The sequence below is a fragment of the Arachis ipaensis genome, chromosome B07, assembly GCF_000816755.2.
Source record: "Arachis ipaensis cultivar K30076 chromosome B07, Araip1.1, whole genome shotgun sequence".
NCBI classification, from domain to species: domain Eukaryota; kingdom Viridiplantae; phylum Streptophyta; class Magnoliopsida; order Fabales; family Fabaceae; genus Arachis; species Arachis ipaensis.
In genome coordinates this window covers 35,527,729-35,535,579 of record NC_029791.2, presented here as the reverse complement: position 1 = coordinate 35,535,579, position 7,851 = coordinate 35,527,729, and positions in this window count along the sequence as shown.

The following is a 7,851-nucleotide window of genomic DNA, read 5'->3' as shown; positions in this document are numbered from 1 at the left end:
CCAATCCTTCTAAAACTAACTGCATATCTGCAAAATAGGAAAATAAAGATACAGACCAAAAATAGAGGAATAAATTCTTACTCTAATTATGCTAATTGATGCTATCAGCTAACAACTACTAAATATAAATACACTAATTTAGGAATAGAGATTTGGTGCGTATCACCCCTCCTTAAGTTGGAGCATCGAGATTTTGAATGCCCAACTTATTAAGCAATGAAACAAACTATTTTGTGCCAAGTGCCTTAGTGAATATATCAGCCAGCTGATCTTGAGTGGGAACATAAGAAGGACAAATGTGATTATGAAGAATCTCATTACGAATAAAATGACAATCTACTTCGATGTGCTTTGTTCTTTCGTGGAAGACCGGGTCCTTGGCAATATGAAGGGCGGCTTGACTGTCACAAAAAAGAAAAATTGGCATAGGATGAGGAACACCCAAGCAAGTCAAAATATCCTTAAGCCATTTTAGTTCACAGGTGATGGTGGCCATAGACCTGTATTCCTCTTCGGCAGAGGATTTAGAAACGGTGAGTTGTTTCTTTGTCTTCCAAGAGATCAGAAAATGGCCAAGAGAAATGAACCAACCAGTAAGAGATTTGCGTGTGAGTGGGCATCCTGCCCAGTCTGAATCACACCAGCCATAGAGGCGCAGATCAGAGTCCCGTTTCAGAAGAATACATTGACTAGGTTGACCTTTTAAATAACGAACAACTCGAAGAACACCTTGCCAATGTTTCTCTCGAGGTTATTGCATAAACTGAGACAAAATATGAACACTATATGAGAGTTCGGGCCGGGTAAAACATAAGTAGATGAGACGCCCAACAAGGCGATGATATTGGGTAGGAATAGACAGTAATGGCCCGTAGTTAAGGCCAATCGATGATTATCTTCCATAGGAGTAGGAGCTGGTTTAGCCCCAAGAAGCCCAGTTTCGGCAATTATGTCTAAGGCATATTTTCACTGGCTCAAATAAATGCCTGTGGGAGATCTCGCGAATTCTACTCCTAAGAAGTACTTCAGCTTGCCTAAGTCTTTCATATGGAAGCAACGGTGAAGATAGTTTTTGAAACTACAAATGGCCACGTGATCATTTTCCGCAATAACAAGATCATCAACATACACCAGGACCACAAGTTGTACATTTTCTTTTCGAAAAACAAACAGAGAATGATCTGACTTTGAGTATTGAAAACCATACTGAACCAGAGCAGTAGAGAGAGTAGCAAACCAACAACGAGGCGCTTGTCGAAGGCCATATAGAGATTTTCGAAGGCAACATACCAGTCCTTTTTGTGACAGCGAGAACCCAGGCGGTGGTTTCATGTACACATCTTCCTCAAGGTCACCATGTAGAAAAGCATTGTGAACACCCATTTGATGGAGTTCCTAGTCTCTAGCTACAGCAACCGCCAAAACAGTGCGGATAGTAGCCATCTTGGCCACAGGAGCAAATGTTTCTGTGTAGTCTATTCCCTTCACTTGATGATTTCCCAGGACAACAAGGCGAGCTTTAAATCGTTCAATGCTACCATCCGAATGATACTTGATTCTGTAAATCCATTTACATCCAAGAGCTTTCTTGCCGACAGGAAAAGGTGTGAGATCCCAAGTTCTATTTTGTTGGAGGGCATTAATCTCCTCAGGCATAGCGTCCCTCCAACGTGCATCTCGAACAGCTTCGGAGAAAAGCGTAGGTTCCTGCTCATCTTGAAGGACTGTGAGAAAAATGCGATGGGAGGAAGAAAATTTTTCACAGTTCATATAGTTTGTCAAAGGATAAACCATACCTGAGGAGCTCGATGGAGAGGGAGAACGACTTGATGGATTGGGAGGTACCGTGGTGCAAGTGACGAAATCTCGTAGCTTGATAGATTGTATCTTCAGTCGATGTCCTCTTCCAAGTGGCGCGACGGTGGTAGGTTCAGGCATAGCAGAGACGGTGGTGGCAGGAGCGGCCGGTACCGACGATGAAGTGGCCTCCAAACTCCCAATATCATTGTGAGTATCGAGGGTGTCTTTTTGTGTTGAGATGCTGCAACCTTGTTCTGTATTGATGGGCTCCGTGTGGTCATTGGGCCTAATTTGACCAATTTGGCAATTAAGCCCTAATTCTTCCTCATTGAGTGCACCAAGTCCAGCAAGAACTTCATTCTCAATGGTAGTAGCTGGACCCGTTGTAGGAGCACTGGTTTTAATGGAAAAAGAGAAATCATCTTCAAAAAACCTCACATCACGTGAGACAAAGAATGTTTTGTTGTCAAGATCAAACAATTTCCACCCCCTTTGGCCATGAGGATAACCAACAAACACACACGGCTCCTGCTAGCAAATTTATCTCCTTGTCGATTTTGGTTGTGTGCATAACACAGGGATCCAAATACCCTCAAGTGTGCATAGGATGGGGGATTTTCCATTCACAACTTCATAAGGAGTCTTTCCATTGAGGACAGATGAAGGTGTCAGATTAATCAAATAACCGGCTGTCAGAATGCATTCTCCCGAAAAACTAATGGGAAGGCTCCCTTGGAATCGAAGTGCACGTGCTACGTTGAGGATATGCCTGTGCTTCCTTTCAACCCTACCATTTTGTTGTGGTGTCCCTACGCATGAAGTTTGATGCATGATTCCATTTTTCAAGAAATATGATTTCAAGCACATAAACTCCGCTCCATTGTCACTACGCACTTTCTTAACGCGTTTCCCATACTGCCTTTCCACAAGTGTAAAGAAATCTATCAAAGTTTGTGACACTTCTTTCTTTTCACACAACAAGTAAATCCATACAATACAAGAACAGTCATCAACGATTGTTAAGAAATATGAAGCACCACTAGATGAAGGAGTTCTATAAGGTCCCCACAAATCACAATGTATTAATTCAAAATTATCAGAAGCATGACAATTACTCAAAGAACATTTTTCTCTACTTTGTTTGGATTTTTCACACACTTCACAAGTTTTATTCAAACACTCTCTTCTACTACAGCTGCCCAAATTTGGAATCATCTGAACAATGTTATAAGACGGATGTCCAGGACGCTTGTGCCACAATTCCAGTTGAGAATCTCTACCAGCTTGAAATACTTTTACATCACTTACATCACGATAGAAATAAAGTCTATCCTTCCGTTCACCGGCTCCAACCGGCATCCTCAAAGTAGGTCCTGCAATAGACACAATTTGTTAGTGAATAATGCCACACATTCTTCTTCATCAGTTAATTGTGATACTGATATTAAATTGCATCTCAGTTGTGACACGTATAAAACATTTTTAAGCCTTAGTCCTCCATCGAGAATTGCTGTTCCTTCCTTGTTAGCAAGCACTTTTTTCTCCATCTGGCAACCCAACTGGGTATCCCTGTATGTCTCGCAATTCACACAAGTTTCTCAAGGTCCCTGTCATATGATTAGAAGCACCACTATCCACAATCCACAATTCCCAAAATTTCTTACCGGTCATTTTTACATGATCATTTGATTTTTGTGAATTTAATACCGCCATTAACATGTTCCACTGCTCTTCACTGATTCCTGTCACCTCAAGTTTCTGTTTTTCCGCGCTTGATTTGATCCCGCTTTCGGTTCCGACATGTACCACATTTGCATGAAATTGTCCTTCTTTTCCTCGGTTTCCACCCGATTTTGTTGGGTTCTTCCAGTGGTTCGACCCTCATTTCGTAGTCGGTCACCCCACCATTCAGGGTATCCAACAAGTTGAAAGCACCCTTTTGTATCATGGCTAGACCTCCCACAATGAGAGCACACAATTGTTTTGTCTTTTGCTTCACCTTTTTCCCTTGGTTTGTATCCTGTCTGGACAGCGAGGCCTACTACCATGCCTCTTTCCTCCTTCGATCTAGTGATTATCTTCATTCTCTCTTCTTGCACCATCATAGCATAAACTCGGTTCAGTGGAGGCAGGGGATCTGTTGCTAGAACATTGGACCGAACTGTCCCGTAACCCACATCGTCCAGCTCCATCAGAAATTGATGAACCTTTTCTTCTTCTCTCCGTTTGTCAAATTGTAATGCAAGATTGCACTTGCATCCTCCACACACACATCTTGAAATTTGCTCAGAATTTGCCAGCTCATCCCACAAAGCTTTTAGTTTTCCATGGTAATTTACCATGGACTGATGGACATTCCCTATTGTTTGCATTCCGTCAATTCTGCCTTCAGCTGTTGTATCCTTGGACTATTTGTTATAGAGAAGCATTCTTTTATTTCTTTTCATAAGTCCTTTGCGTTTTCCACATATGCCACAGTTGAGCGCAAACTAGGCTCAATGGTATTCAAGATCCAGGACACAATCATGGACTGACCAGTCCACCAATCTTCCAATTCTGGAGCTTCACTTGCTGGCTCCTTGTGGGTTCCATCTATAAACCCCCACTTTCTTCGAGTCCGTAGAGATATCTTCACCGCTCTAGCCCATTCGTCATAGTTTTCACCTCTCAACTGTACCTGTGTGATGATATTTCCAGGGTTGTCACTCGCACTCAACTCATAAGGTGATGGAGTTTTCTTGCTTCCATCGCCTTCAGTCTTTTCTACAATTATCTTTGCAGCGTTTTCATCCCTTTCTTTTGCTGCCATCCTTACAGTGGAGATCTGCCATTGATTTGAATATCAGAGTTTGGGCAGCTCTGATACCATGCTAAAATGATATTGTATGTGTCAAAGTCTGTCATTGATAGAATGTGTTCTTAACATATATACATCGAGACCTGCAACCTAAACCTAAAACCAATCATTCTAAAACTAACTGCATATCTGCAAAATAGAAAAATAAAGATACAGACCAAAAATAGAGGAACGAATTCTTACTCTAATTATGCTAATTGATGCTATCAGCTAACAACTACTAAATATAAACACACTAATTTAGGAATAGAGATTTGGTGCGTATCAGTTGACTTTGCAGTATGTGAGAACAATTAGAACAATTGGCTGAAGAGAAGACAACAGAAGGCTTACCAAGGTAACTTAAAGTCTTAGACGTAAGTGAGACAAAGTAACTTCGTTGTCTATTCATAAGTCAGAACACCATTTTTTTCCCTTTCATCTTTTTCACTTGGGTTGTAATATAGGAATACCAGAACTTGTTGAAATTTTTAGGATTAGATGGAAGGAGACTAGATATAATATATTTAGTATTCAATACTTTTTTCTTTATTAATATTCATGAACAAGAATGAGTGTGGCCCAATATTGTGCCTAACATAATAAGACACCTTATACAATAGTAATCTATATGACTCACATTGAACATTGTTTATGTTTAAAAGTTGAACCGGTAACTTATTATTTATAAAAGCTACTATATTCTTAATATATTTATGTTTATTTTACTGAATATTTGTGGATTAGTGTAACTCTGGTCATGCAAGATTTCAAAGGTTACAATAAATGAGTATTTAGAGAAGATTGAGGCCATTTCATCCAAACTGCTTAACTTTGAGGTGTGTATTTCTAATCTCTTATTTTTACTTTAGGGAGATAATTAGAATGAAAAAATCTTGGATGCTACCTATTAAATTACTTTTTCTGTTCCAACAAAAGATGAAAATTCAAACTATATGAAGATGGAATTTGCTAAATTTAAATTTTTGATAAAGAAAGGAATTCTCATTTTCACTTTGGTTCTAATTTCTATATTTTTGAAAAATTAACTATGCTCTATAATTACTACTTACTCAGCTAAATAAACACCAAGAGCTTTTTTGAACAATGGTGAAAATAAAAATACATAGAATGTGAAAAGTGTGTATAAACACTTCATTGCTTGAATTTTATCACTTGGTTGGAATGAATCATGAGGCAGCAAAATGGGCTCTTTTTTATTTGTTTACCATTCTTCTGTATATCCTATTTTATCTTGGTGGAAAAGCCAGATTGTCATATTAACCACAAAAATCTGATAACAACTTTGAATGGACCAGTGTTAAAGAAAATTACTCTGAAATAGAGGCAAAAAAGCAAATTCCTCTTTCTCCTCTTTCTTTTGGATTAAGAAGAAGATCTGTGTAAGCTAAAGTGCCTTCTTGCAGCCATATATGTTTGTAGGTTGCTTTATTGTTACTTATCTTTGTTCTTGGAACAGACCTATCCCAAGTTTTGAAGATAGACTACATGAACCTGCTGAGACTGGTCACTCACCTGTAAAATTGCACACATTGAAAAGCACAGATATTGCTTAATTGGGTTATAATTTAAAACTTGTTATGTTGGATTTTGGTATTGCAATTTGGGGAGTCATAACCTTTACATCTTTTCACTCAAAGTCTATGTTATGTTGTTGTATATTCCTATTATTTTTGTTAATTAATCTTCCTTTTATTCTTTGCAGAAAGTTGTAAGAGGATTTGGCTTATGAGATAGTTGTGCTGGCAAAGCAACTCAAAGAGAGTAGCCTCATGATGAATCAATCTCTGCAAAATATTGAAAAGGTCTAATTTTCACATATTCAGTTTAGTCTGAGTTTTATAACTGTTAATTAAATTGATTAATCTAGTTAACAGAATGCTGCCATTGCGTATAGTTGATTCATTATTGTTTGTGGTTTCGGTCGCAGATACTCGACTCAACTGAGAAAGCCATCGAGCATAGCTTGGCAAGCATCGGTCGCACCAATGTTCTCAGAATTTTCCAAGACTTCTTGCTTCACTTGGCTGCTCTTGTTTGTAATGATACGTGTATTTCACTGTGCATTTATCTAAATACTTTTTTGTTGGTTTTCTACGCTATCCCACCCTAACTTCTAGAAGTTGAGAGCTAGTGGGCCTAAAAAAAAAAAATCCTCCGTTCATATATTTTCTTTTGCACAACCATTAAATAATCTTTTCTATTCATATTTTTTTGGAAAACAAAATTTTAAAATCAAATAAAAATTAAATTTCACACTAATAAAATTTATAGCTAATCAATTTAATCTTTATAACTTTTACAATTCATTAATTAAGTCAAATTTTATAACTATCTAAAATAAACTAGTAAAGTAGTACCCTAAAGTTTATATCGTTAACAAAAAAATTCACAAAAAATGTTAACAACAAATAAGCCTCCTTATAACTTTTAAATTTTATTAATTAGGTCGAGTTTTATAATTATTTAAAATAAACTACTAAAATGGTACTCGAAAATTTATATTGTTGATAAAAAAATTCACAAAAAATATTAACAACAAATAAGTCTCTAAAAGATTTAAAAATGAGACGAAAAGAATTATATATATATTTTTTAAAAATAGATTTTAGAGATAAAATTTTTTATTCAAATATAACATTGTTCTAAGTTCTTCGCTTGACAAATCTCACCTCGGTCATATATATTAGAGCACACGGGTTTATAAAACTTATGAAAAGGTGTAATATTTTCCAAACTTGATAACGCGAGCTTGTGACCTGAGTAGGGGCATTATTGTGATGGAACATGGACTTGGATATTCTTGGTTAGACTAAATGGGTTTGCAATATGCTGTCCTGTCCTCTCCAAGTTGAGAGTTGGACTTCGAGACTTGGGCATAGGCTAGAAGATAAAGGGTTAACAGGCTGCTGCACCCTCAACCCACATGACCTGGTATCTCTTGCTCATAAATTATCACTTTTTTTAATTAATTTTTTTTAATAAAAACTTTAGAGGTAGATTACAGTTGAATTTTTTTAACAATTAAACAATCTTTTTCGTTCATATATTTTCTTTTCCACAACTAATAAACAAGATCTATTAATCTTTATCTATAAAAATTATATATATACACGAATTATTAATGTCCTTATTAACAATTATATTACTAAGAACAGTTTAAGTTAAATTACAAATGATTTATTTTTTAATAT